This window comes from Thermobia domestica, chromosome 17 (genome assembly GCF_964235325.1).
Source record: "Thermobia domestica chromosome 17, izTheDome1.hap1.1, whole genome shotgun sequence".
NCBI classification, from domain to species: domain Eukaryota; kingdom Metazoa; phylum Arthropoda; class Insecta; order Zygentoma; family Lepismatidae; genus Thermobia; species Thermobia domestica.
Window position 1 is genome coordinate 184,273,884 of NC_137470.1, and position 14,198 is coordinate 184,288,081.

Below are 14,198 nucleotides of genomic sequence, written 5' to 3' on the forward strand. Positions count from 1 at the left end.
TATACTTAAAAAAGAATATCATAGGGAAAGAAGAGTTATTAAGAACAATAATTAAAAGGTAAATAAAGATAATGGGAACGGAAAATAATGGAGTAGACATTGTTCTCAATACTCAGACCGAAACAAAAGGAATAAACTTATTGAGAAGAAAAAGAAGACAAGCAAATTGTTTGAACATGAATTGATAATATGCAAAATGATTATCAGACCTGCAAAGCAAATGGAAGGAGTAGTTCCTTATCTTCACGATTATCGAATAAATTTTAAATATAGTGTATAGATTATCAGCTGAATAAGGCGTGGAAGAAAATGAAAGTTTAGTTACCACTCCTTACGAATAATTCATGTGGACAATATGGTAGTATTTACCAAAATATTTTTTGTTCTTTATATTTCAAGTTTATTTACATTTGTTCTTTCAAAATCGTGATGTTAGGGAAAAGGTCAGTGATTTGAAAGCATAGTGTGCTCATTCATTGTTAATTAAGACTTTAATTATTGTTGTTAGTCGTGCATAGTTCTTCATTTCTTCTCGAATTTTCGATTCCTCATTAAAGTCATTAAAAAATGGCAGTGCATTATTACTTAATTATTGTTGGTTTATTCTGGTATATAAATCAGTAGATTCCGTGATGAGAGCGTAGTTTTCGTTAGAGCTACACCGCATTCTTCTCATAGTCAATATGAGTCCAAGAACGGTGGTAAAGTATATTGTGCTTTTTTTTTAATGTTTTGTATTCTAAATAGTGATTTTTCTGTGCTTCATGATCTTAAAATAGTCGACACAGTTTAATAATAGCCAAATTATTTAATCTATCTAAGCATATTGTTACCTTGGAAGTACATACCTCTTTCGAACATTTGTTATTCCTGTTATTTGCCAGTGTCGGTGGCATGTTTCTGTTACTCAGCTCTCTTTAAGGATATATAGTGTGGTGGGGAACGATCTAAGTTGTGAAAATTGACATTGTATGGTGAACTATGCACCCGACAAGTGCACCAGATTCAAGACTTCAATGTGCTTCGGAACTGACTTTAGTACTTGAGAAAAATCCGTTATTGGACAGCGGAATATTTTTTTTTTTTTAAATTTATTTAACAATCACCAGATACAGCTCAGAGGCCATTTTACACTGGATATGTAACAACAACAACAATAACAGTGAAAAGGATTTGGGATGGTATCGGCCAGGGCCTGTTTTAGTAGGTACCATCCCATCATTTGCCTGGAAGGACTGAGGAAAACCCTGGAAAACCCCAGTCAGGATGTTCGACAGCGGGAATCGAACCCACGGCCTCAAGAATGCGAAGCCAACGCTCTACCACTTGAGCTACTTCGCTCGGCGCGGCTTGTAGAAACATGCGGAATTCATATGTTTATTACAGAAATTTGTACGGAACATACGTTATCCATATGCTACATGGGCACTGCAATTAGATGTTATATCATACCGTTGCAGGATGTCTGATATATAACAGTCTTCCGTAGATTACATTCGCATACGTGTCTTACATGCATCAGCTGTCTGTTATATACGTCCATATGTGAGATCTTGACCGCCAACATACAGTTCTTACTTTCATACGGAAAGTAAGTATAGATGGAACACTTATACGGAAAGTGTTATAAAACATACGTTTTCCGTTATTCTTTTGCTGCACGATGTTATATAAGTCCAAAAACTACAGGATTTACGCACGTAACCTACGGTTTTACGTACCTCAACAGGCTTTTTCTTTATCTGTGATTCTGTCCTTCGTTACTTCGATGCAGTAGAAGACTCGCTGCTGAATGGGACGTTAAACTCAAAATCAACTCAACTCAACTCAGACATTACTATCTAGTGAATAAATCAGCTGCTTATGTATTAAAGTACATATTAATTCTTAGATTCTACAAAGAGAAAAAAATAATAGCACTGAGGAAAAAAATATGTGGCGTACATAAAACCGTAGGTTAGGTGCGTAAATCCTACAGACTTTTCCATTTAACGTACAACCCTATGTAACATCCTGCAACAAACATATAAATGAAAACGTACGTTTTATAGTACTTTCCGAATAAGTGTTCCATCCATACGTAATTTCCGTATGAAAGAAAGAATTGTGTAAAGGCGGTAAGGATCTCACATGCAGATAGACGTATGTAACATACAGGTGAAGCATGTAATATACGTGCGGAAAACTTAGATGTCAGACTTCCTGTAGCGGCATGATGTAACATCTAAGCGGGAAAAAATATGTAGCATATGGGTAACGTATGCTCCGTCCAGACTTCCCTTGTAAACATACGAATTCCGTATATTTCTGCAATATTCTGCAGTCCAGATCACATGTTTTTTTTTTCTCAGTGCTATTAAACAAGCACTAAAATATTACTTGTTTTGAAGTTCAATAAGGAGGTACGGCTTTTCAGAATAGTTGTATAGTCATCAGGAGAAGTAGTTCAGTTTCTTCTGTTAGGTTTGCTTTGGATCAATTTTTCCTTCAGTGCAATGTGGTGCACAACGTAATTTCTTGTAAATTATTAAAACTAGTAATGAAATGATTTCCGGAAATACGGGTTAGAGGCCCATACAACATTTCTAGCTTCAAGTGGACACCACTTTATTTGCTAACCAATACTAAGAATGCAAAATGTTATTAATTCAAACTACGTAGCTGAAGTGATGACCGTAACTAGCCACTTCAGTGACGTTTGAAAACCCATATCCGACAGCTTACTATTTGTAGCAAATTTAAAATTATAACCGTTAGACAAATAAGTTCTTCACTTCATAGTTTATTTTCTGCTTATTGTTGGTGATTATAATATGTTTTTGATTTTGATGTGGGTTAATATGAATACAATCAAAACTGTATTCTTCCTTCAAGAATTCACAATTATAATTTAGAGTCAAGAGTCTTCATCCCGGAGAAATTAAAATACTGCTAACCGTTATCACCGCTAACCGTTATGTACCGTTATCACAAGTCACCTAGTGGCTTTCCGTTTTCAGCTGTTTAGAAACGCGAAAATAAATGCCGATTTTCAAAATGGCTGGAAATCGAAAGTAGATAAGTGAGTCGTGATAACGGTTTCTTATGTAAAATAGTATTGTCTAGGGCGCTCTTGTTCCACATTTCGATTATCTTTTGTCTATTTGAAGATATCACATAATTACTGTAAAATTAGCGGTATTTTAATTTCGCCGAGATGAAGACTCTTAACGTGGATTGATATTGGACACAGGTAAAATGTTGTTAACCCACTTTTTACCTGTGCCCAATATCCGGATATAGATATTTAAATTTAAGGAAAATGTTAGGCAAAGCTCCCTAAAATAATTTAACGGAACATAAAATATATTTATTTTCAGATTTAAGACACCCGTATTGATTTCGATTTAAATTAGATGTAGCTGAGAGGGTAAATTTTTCTTCGCCTATGAATACAGATACGTATTTATTTAATGGGGACACGTGAAAAAGTCCAAATTGTCAAATTAATGTAGCGTTGAAACACCTTTCGACCTCAGAGGAGCTCTGAAGCGACATGTAATGGAGTCACAGAGGTCGTGAATGGTAGCAAGTTCAATAATCTCATCGTTCCACGTGCAGTGTATCATTCAGTTCCATGGGAGAGACTAATATATCATTGGTCTACCTTTTACCCTTAGATCAGCTGTGATGAGGCGTTGAATAGGGTAATTGAGGTCGTGAGGGATAGCAAGTGAGAAAATCACTCCATTCTGCCTGCAGTGCATCACTCAGTTTCGTGAGAGAGGCCGGATTTGGAAATCTGTACCGGACTTGGATCTCCATTGAGGTTTGGGGATTAAGTAGGCTAAGCAATGTGTTCAAATCGATGTTCCTCAAACCACGCCGCAATAGCTCCAACTGTGTAAACTGGCTTATTACAATTCTGAAATCCGACGTGATCATCAAAGCTATAGAGTTCACATATTTCCCTATAAAGGCGATACAATTACAAGCCTTGACGCGCAAGACCCACTGAAAACCAGAATATTCCGACCGTGTTGCACAATAGGGCGGAACACTACTGATATAATCTTCTTTGAACGTTCCCTACACATAAATCACATCAGACTCATAATCACTTCTTCTGACAGCTATTCCTCTTCAGCTATGTGTTTTTATTGTTCGTTTTTTATTTTTATTTTTAGGCCATCATCATTGTGAACACTGTCCCTCGCGACACACCAAACTACACTTCTCACTGTCGTCACGTCTGTACCATATAGCCGACTATAAACAATTTGCGCTTTGAAAGTCAAATAAATCACCGAGTTTACTCTATCAAGGTCTGCTCACTTCACTGCAACTATTGTTATATTGTTCCTTACGTAGTACAGAGTTTGCCCTAACACACTACTTCCAACATCTTGGCGCTGAGATTACCAACTTATTGTTCTCGAATTCAGTTCCTGAAGTGTTTTTAACACCCATACATTGAAATGAAATCTTTAAATTTTACGTCCCACGGTTATGCCACCCAGGCTAAAGGAGACGGTGTTCATGAGAGATGAATGAAACGGTGGAATGAAGACAGTAGAAGGAAACAGTAAAACCTCAAGAAAATCCACGCACACGGTATTTGCCCACCACAAAGCTCACTTGGGCTGAGTTGGGATCGAATCAAGGACCCCATGCACCAGAGATGATCGCTCTACCTCTGAGGCACCACGGCCCTCCATACATTGATAAGTATATTTCCATTAAATTTATATGTGTTTGTTGGTCATTCTCACTTTACTCTGATAGGTGATGCAAGAAAAAAGTCAGAAATGACTTTCAATAAATAACGAAAATAACATTTTGTTAAGATCCTTAGAACGTTTTAGTAAAGATTCCATGTTTTGGTGTACAATTTTCATCTGCATTTTGCAAAAAAATAACGTTTTTAGAAAGATGTTATAATTCATATCACTTAGGTTACCGTATGCTCTTCTTCACTAAAGCGAGTTATTTTGTGCTTGTGGAATTGATTTGTTTTGCAGAACTAGACAAGATATGCATTATGGCGTGAAAAACATATTTTTAACGGCTTTTATTGAAGGAAATTTGCTACAATGATGAAAGTAACGTATGTGACAAGAAAGTAACATATGTGTCATGTACGCACAATTACTGTACTAAAGTTTAGATTTTAGTAGAAGAAAGAGAAGAAAAGTAACTTCTGAAACACTTATCAAACTCCACATTGAAATTTTTCATATATTTCCGTCTCAGTACCGACCTATTCACAGATAAAAATACCGAGTGCACAGAAAAAAAAATATGTTCTCTTCATTACGATTTTAAATTAATTTATGTTTTGTTTGCATTTTTTTAAAATTTTGTCTTATATTTTAATATAAAATAATATAATAATAATAATAATAATAATAATAATAATAATAATAATAATAATAATAATAATAATAATAATAATAATATATGTTTTAAATAATATTACGTGTACTTGACATATTTATTAAAGAATTGAAAAACACGATTAGAGTATATAATGAAATGGTCCATAAGAAAATCATGTTTAAGAATGTGACCAACATTTAATTTAAAACATAAAAATAATTATTTGAATTTTTGCACCAAACACGCTATTACACTTAATAATTTCAGCACAGTAATAGTTCAGCTAAATAAATAAGTAAACTGATTTTTTATGTTTAAAAAGCAATAAGCCAATTGGACAAATGCTATTGCAGATGCAAGCCAATTGATCGGCGTTCGTTTTCCATTAGAATAAAATAGAAAATTTATTCATTACTTTGGAGATTATTATTTATATCAATGTACTACAGAATGACAATTATTGATGAAATATTTCTTCTTCTATATCAGAGGCGTTCTTTGAAGTCACATAAGTTACTACGGTCACGTAAATTAATGAAACATTTGGTAACGTACGTGACAGTAACGTATGTGGTATTTTGCATATTTTTAAAGAAAAATAAACTTATCAGATTACTAACTTTGAATGCAATCTGTTTTAATACTTTAAAAATGATAGGTCAGTGCGTCAGAATATATTAAGTATATTTTTTTAAGCAACATGAACAGTTCTAAAACATTGGTAATTACGTGACACATATTAAACCTACTTACGCATTCATCTTTCATGTACATGTTTTCTTTCACAAGATCAAAAACGTATACCCATCATCGGCCCCCTACTGATTACACTGAAGCATGAAACATTCAGAGAAAAAAAACTAACCATGTAACGTTGTATTTTGAAACCTGCCATATTTTTGGAGTTCATAGAACCAGAGAGTAACTTAAGTGACAGAAAATTACAGGACACAACTTACTTATTTTTTTTAAAAAATAACAAAGATAATTATTAAAAAAGAAAGGTTATATTCTTAATTTCTATGTGAACATCTGATTACGATCGTAATGATTTTATTTTGCGTCTCACACTAGTCAATGTGGAATAACTACTTCAAACTTTGAAAATGCTATTTGGGACAGATAACTTAGTAGTGACAACATTAGTAGTTTTTTTTATATTATTTTCAAATAACTCTGAGATATATTTCCCTACTATTTCTGTTCCAAGGGTTAGCAGAAGCTATCCTGTCTCCCTTTAAAATAGAAACTGGATAAATTAAATTTTGAACATCCTATGCAGTTGGATATAGCGTGCCGGCGTTAAGTGAGAATGGTCCATTGTATATTACTCGTTTCTACTATTAGTTTTATTACGATATTATTTATTGGACATAAGTTTTCACTTTCACTTACTTAAGTAATATTTTCTTATTTTTCAGTTCCTCTTCGTGCTCATAGTTGGAGCGGTGGTCTGCGTTCTCGCAGACGAAAAGAAGGAGGAGAAGTAAGTAGAATTAGTTTTATTTAATCTTCCTTATTTTCCCTTTGCTTTTTCATATTTATGAGAAACAAAAGGGGATGGCATGATATTTGACTTGTTGCAACATGCGTAAACTATTCTAGTTGTATCCCCGTCTGTTCCTGTGTTCTTCTACACCATTCACTGAAGTAAACCAAGTTCCCATACTATTCACATTCATGAATTATTCCCGCTAATAGGGCAGAACGATTCTCAGCGTTACCATGTTGCAGGCATGCATTAAAACATGTGAAGGAAGATGATAATGTCAATTAATCAATTCACCGTTACGACTTACTCATTCAGTCCAACAAACTTTCAATTGCACTGACTTAATACGAATTAAAAACATAAAGACATCATTCGAAATCAGGAGATCGTGACAATGCATGAATATTTCTTTTTCATGACCGTCCCAATCACTTGCGTGACTGTCACTAAACCTCTAATTGGTTACAACTGACAGCAGCAAAGTTCTAGAAAATAAGGAGAAACACTTAAGACGAAAATAAAATATTCCATGAACCTTACGCTTACCTAGCATTAGTATTAATTTGATAGTCATACATTTACCTAAAATTCATTCTTTTGCAGTACACTATTATGCTGTAAAAGTTTTAGTATCATTTGAACAAATCACATGCAGGTAAGCTGCCTTGATACCACTTAATAAAAGAATTGTCAAGTAAAATTTTCCATCTTGCTAGAAGTCACCACACTGCTTTAAGTTGGTCATAACAATTTTCTTTACGTGGCAAATGCATTTCAGTTTTGTAACATTCTTAGAAAAAAAAATAATAATTAAAGTTAGAGACTCTGCAATATGAAAGGCCAAACTAAAGACAGCTGATTGGACTTTAATATGTGCTGCCATCTAGGTAGAAATTACGTGTGTTGCTCTCGCGCTGACAGCTGCCGACTTGAATTAAGGTAATGAAGGAAGTTTTGCTTCCGCGTAATACCACACTGGTCTCACGTAAAATATTTCCTTATGACCACGTGGTGCCAGGTTTGTCTCGCACAACCTTCTGTTAGCTTATGGCCTGTGATGGCTCACTGATCTCACTTTTAACATTAAATCCTATTGCAGTGTATAATAGTCGGTCTGGTAGTACGAAAAACAGCCATGGCCTGTGGAATTGTGAGTGCAACGTTGTCTTACACGGCTCTAGCCAAAGTGGCAAAAATAGATCGTGCTTTGTACATTACCCAAATGTCTAATGTATTTTCAAGTCACTCAAAACTGATCAATGCAATAATCACATGGAGTAAAAGTATAAGACAGCGTGCAGAAGTTGCCACTATACCAAACTTGTTACTTACTTACTGCGTTCACATTTTCCCGGGAAAATTCAGACACAATCTTCTAAGATTTGAGTGACGAAATATTGGCCTCACACAGCCACTAAGCCTATTCCGGGCGTCGGTCTACATGGGTCGCGTGAAACTAACGTATCACCTGAAGAAATTATCAATATTACATAGTACCGATAGTACGCAATTACCTAAAGTGAGTAAATTACTACTTATGACACAAAGAAAACAGAAATGATGAACATACATTTTGGCCATATTGGATGTTTTTGTTGCGATATGTGTGGCACTTAACCTGTTAATGGAACAGATGTTTCTGTTGATTTCCTTGTGAAATAGTAGTGCTAAATTAAATATGAGTATACTATAGTGTGAAGAATGGGCTTGTATGTAGTATGTGAATTTGTGTACAAATGTACACTTAGTATTCAGTAGGTTTAGTTATTCTAAATTTCAACCTATTATTTTTCTTTTTTTTTTCTTTAGATATAATAGCTATTTTAACAGAACTTATTGGGTGTTGGTGTTCATTTGCACACAAGAGACTATATGTCTCTTGGCCTTTCTGGCATGTTTGTTTTCGAAAACTATTTCGAAATTAATAACTGAAAATTAATGAAAATGGTATTGTTGTTTGACAACTACTTTTCACTACCAAACTTGATAATTGATTCAACACGGACCAAATTTAAAATTATTTTTCGGAAACAGTTTAGAAAATTAGACTTGCTAAGAATATTTATTTGTTGTTACTTGTTGGTTATTTACATATGTCGAAATTTAATGGAATAAATTACATGTTTTTGAAAAGGAGTTTTCATTACACGTATGCTAGAGATTTACTCAACTCAAGCGATTAATTTAGAACCCATTAACGGACTCCTACAGCTGTGTATGCTTGCCTATCTGGAGCGAGTGATATTACAGTTTCTAAACAGTTTTTCGTTGAAAAGATGCTAAAAGTATCGTTCAAGCACGAACCTACCCGTTTAGGTTTTATTTTAGTCAAATCAAGGGGATTTCTCAAGACCCTCGACATCATCCATTCTCAGTTCTACAGAAATGTAATCTCCCTCAAAACATATAAATTTCACTGATAAGACCTTGGTTACTGATCTAAGCCGGCCTTTCACAATTTCCCGCCCGCTCCATTTCTTTAGAAATAAAGTAATTTAAGTTACGATATTAAGTACATTTTTATTATTATTATTATTATTATTATTATTATTATTATTATTATTATTATTATTATTATTATTATTATTATTATTATTATTATTACGTTTGAGATTTAACAACTATTTTATGCCATATAATTTGGCCAATTTGATAATGGCTAAACGAAAATATATTGAAATGATTTTGTTTCAGGAAAGAAGAAAAGCACATTGAGCACCACCCAAAGTATTTCTACCACAAGCATCCATACCACCACCGCCACGAACACGTCCACGAACACAAGCACTTTGAAAACCACCACCACGTCCACCACAAGAAAGAGGAGAAACACGAATATAAGAAGGAAGAGGAGAAGAAGAAAGAAGAGAAGAAACCGGACATATGGTAATCAAATGTAAGTATTAACAACAATTATGTACTGGGTGTAATATAAATGGTATCCCATAAAGAACGCTACTTTTGAAATGCCCGCCATTTCTGTTGTAGCAAGTTGGCAGCACTGAACGTTATATGATTTTCATCTGTTATCTTTGTGGTTAGTAGTCACGGAGCTCTGAATAGCGCATCCGGACTCACACCAGCATTATCACTCACGATGGCGATGTTTTTCGCAGTAGGAGTAAGACGAGGATGTGCATAACCAAACTGTTTTTTTCTCAAATTTAATAATGAGTCTCATTACAGTCGACTTATTGTGTGCATTACGTTGACCAAACATTTTGCGAAGTTTGTGAACAGTCTTTGCAGAACATTCGCCACATTTGAAATAATTTTTCGCTATTATAACACACTGTTCCGTCGTGAAGTGTTCCATTCTTTCACGTACAGGAAACAGATGACGATCATGTGCTATGTGGCGCTCCATGTCTACTAAGCACAAAGATAACAGATGAAAATCGTTGTAATACTCAGTGCTGCCAACTTACAAGAACAGAAATGGCGGACATTTTGAAAGTTACGTTCTTTATGAGACACCCTTTTGTTAACATTTTCGCCTTTTTCTACAATGAAAAATACCGTGGTTATTACTTTAACATCAGCCACATCTATCCCTGCGCTACTTCCCATCACAGTTTGACTCTCAGGTTCTTACTACGGCGCGATTGACCAAGGTTCGATTCCCTGGGGAACTCAAGTGCTTCGGATAACACGTTAATCCATAGATTCACGTCTCATATAGCCTCGCTGTTGAACGAAACATTAAACTCAGTTCAAAATCAAATGAAATCACTTTTTACTAATCCAAATTAGTAAACATAAGGAGCAGAAAGAAGAACTTGATCTAAAAGAAAGGATTGATAATTAAATAAATATCTTGATGACGGCTTTGATAGTTTTGCATGTAAAACACTTGCGGAGTTATGACTCCTATCAACCTTTCTCGCTACATATTTCTTAGTATTGCTGCTCACATCTTAAAAACGTGAATGGACGATATGTATAGTCTACTTACAATTCTTGCTCTGCATTTAATTTTGATTAATGAAAATTTTGAACGATGAAAGAATCGATGGATTAAAAGTTGTGGGAGCAAACGTAAAACGTATCTGTCTCATCTTTGTTGTACAATAATGGATATTAAGTTTGTCTCCCCTGGGATTCGAGTTTTCTGTAAATATCTTCTTTCAGTTTAGCGTCCCATTATTATACCCTTTAGGTTAAGGTAAACGGATGATTAAAGGAAGCAAATGATGATGGAAGAATTGGTGGAATGAGAAATTGGGAGTACCCCGAGAAAACCCACGGACACGATGTTGTCCACCATAAACTTGCTTGGCCGGAGATCGAACCAGGACCCCACACACAAAACGTAAGCGCTCTACCACTGAGCCACTGCGCCCCAATTGTGTAAATAGATATATGTGCGATGCTTGTAGATAAAAAGCATTAGGTCAGTAGGGAAAAAATACATCTTCGTTCATTGTAGACTCTCGTTACCATTTCCCTACGATTTCTGATTTGAAGTAAAAAAAAAAATAATAATAAAAAAATAAAAACTTTCATTATTGCTGTAAGAGAGTACTGCACTTAGCTCAATCCCCCACTTCCGGTGGTTTAGTAGCTAGCCTGCAAGATACATGGAGTACCGGGTCAGATTCTTGGTGAAAGAGCATTGAACGCATTAAGGGTGTCTGGATTCTATCTTAAACTGTGCATCCACGACTTGCGTAACATCAATGCTGAAAAATACACTTAACTCTAATTAATCGAGGACCACTGTGGCTCAATGGTAAAGCGTTCAAGTCTGGTGCGCGAGATCCCTGATTCGATGCCAGCTCGCTCTAAGTGGTCTTTCTGGTGAAAAAACAACGTGTGCATGGGTTTTCTCGGGGGTTCTCCCGTTTCCTCCTGCTTTATTCATTCCATTATTTCATTCATTTCTCATCATCACCGTCTCCCTTAGCTTATCAGGCATTAGCGTGGGACGTAAAACTTAAAAATTTTCATTTTCTAATTAATCAATCCAATTAATCCAAGAAATGAATAATACTACTGTAGACGATATGATGTTATATTGTTTTTATCTCCTATAGTCTGTGAACGAAATAAAAAAAATAATAATAAGTGAGGCTTTGAAGCATGAATTTGGATCATACATCTCGTTTGTGTAATTTTTATTTCTTGTCTTTAATTTTGCTCTGCAATTCAGTGGCTAATTCAGATTAGTTAGTCATGTTTGTAGAATAATAAACAAAATTAAAAATCTCATATTTTTAAAAATATGTTACCATGATAAAGCATCTTTGATCGTTGTGTGTCTGAAATCACCCACTTGAAACTATCAATTTAGATCATATTTTTGCAGTACAATACTAGCATAGAAAACTAACTTGGTGACTTTTCTCTCAATAAGTAGTCTAAAATGTCAAACAGTTTTATGTTCCGTGAAATTTTATTTCTAGATATCATTTCACAATGAGTACTTTTTGGGCAAAATAATAATAATAATAATAATAATAATAATAATAATAATAATAATAATAATAATAATAATAATAATAATAATAATAATAATAATAATAATGTGTGCTCGAAAACTAGTGAATTTCGGTAATGACTATTTTTGTTGATGGTTCAGAAGGTAGGTACAAGTACTGAATATTCTTTAAAAAAATATGGAAGCTTTAGTGCAATAGATGATCTTAGAATCCCATACGTGTATGGACATATGTGGTTTCATAGCTTTTGAATGTTATTTTCAAATCGCAATAAATGTATCCTAAATTTTGACATCCAAAGATTCAACGCTTTTTAGACAAGTTTATATACGAGGGGGTATTCAAAAGTTTTAATTATCATAGTTAAAAATATCAGGATACAGGGATTGTTGTGATTTGAAGTTGCTAACCCCTCTCTATGTAATCATCATCCATATTTACACATTTCTCCCAGCGTTGCTTCAGTTTGCGAACACCATCATTGTAGAAGTCTGCACATTGTGCTTTAAACCATTCTTCCACCTCATGAGTGACATCATATGTGTTGTCATAATGGTGACAACGCAACGGATTCTTCATTTGAGGAAACAGGGAAACGTCACTGGATGCGAGGTCGGGAGAATAAGACGGATGATGTATGATGTAATACCTGGAAGCCACACGCCCTTGCTTTGTCGACAGCAACTTGAAATGAATGATCTGGTGGTTCTGAAAAGGTGTCGGTAAATGAGGAACCCAGTGCACACATACCTTAGACATGTAAAGTTCCTCATGAACAATTTTCCACACACTACCATAAATGAGACCAGTCTCATTCCTAATCGTCTGGATGGTTACACGTTTGTCTTCGAGGATTAAACACTACAATTTCATCACCATGGAAAGATAATCCTTGATTGAGGGCCTCCCCGCTTGTGGCTCGTCCGTGAGGTACATGTGACCACTTTGAATGTTCCGCTTCCACCTTACAACTGTATCATATGATGGGCTTTCATCCCCATAGACAACTTTCATTTCGTCATGGATTTGGCGTGCGTTGTTGCCCTTCAAATGGAGGAACTTTGTGACACTTTGGGCTTCAATTTTGTTCATCATACAGGTTGATGTCTTCTAAGGCTTTGAAAACAAAAATACTTTAGACATATATTTGATATTTGCACAAGTATGCATAGAAAAGACAATATTATGCACAACATGTTTGATGTAAATATCTGTATAACTTCTTTATAATAATTAAAACTTTTGGGTACCCCTCGTATATGGCAAGTAAAGATAAAGAAAAATGAAAACAATGTTAATATATGTAGCTACTGAAGCATTTCTAAAATGTATTTACTGTAGTGGTAAATCCTGATTGAAAACTAAGGTTATTAGTATTGATAGTACTGTATTAGGTAACTATTATACAAGTAACCTAATAGTGTAACTATTATACTATTATTAGGTAACTATTATATAGTATAACTATTATACTTGTAAGTTTAATTTAATAAGTTTCAATGTTTCTATTTCTCTTTACAGGAAATTTTGAACAAAAACACCAATTTAACCTCAGGTAAACATAAGGGTATTTGTTACATGCACATTGTCATATATTTTCGTTATTTCATAAAATCATGTTCACTCTTTGTTTTGAATTACAATAAACTATTTTTCTAAATTAAAATAAATGTGTTTTTTTTCTAACAGCGTGATATTTCTTACCAACTGTTTTTATGTATGTGGTATAAAATAGCCGATTAATATTCAGAACAGGCTATCGCAACAGGATCGGAAGGTATCAAGTCGGTAAACTTTGAACGGGGAAACTTCCATCAAATAGACAAAAACACAATGCAACAGTGATTGTGAATTTAGAGAGTTATTACAGTTATTACAGGTTTCTTCATCATAAAGTTAGAACGTGA

The 14,198-nt window shown here is 34.5% G+C and overlaps 1 long non-coding RNA gene across 2 annotated transcripts; it reads left to right on the forward strand.

The window, feature by feature from the left end:
• Window positions 1-216: 216 nt before the first annotated feature.
• Window positions 217-13,951, forward strand: LOC145673865 (uncharacterized). 2 transcript variants are annotated; one of them, XR_014128835.1, is made up of 4 exons: window positions 217-358; window positions 6,780-6,844; window positions 9,545-9,746; window positions 13,813-13,951. It is a non-coding gene; the product is annotated as an uncharacterized LOC145673865 (long non-coding RNA). The 2 variants fall into 2 exon arrangements; XR_014128834.1 differs by lacking the exon at window positions 217-358 and adding an exon at window positions 615-701.
• Window positions 13,952-14,198: the final 247 nt, after the last annotated feature.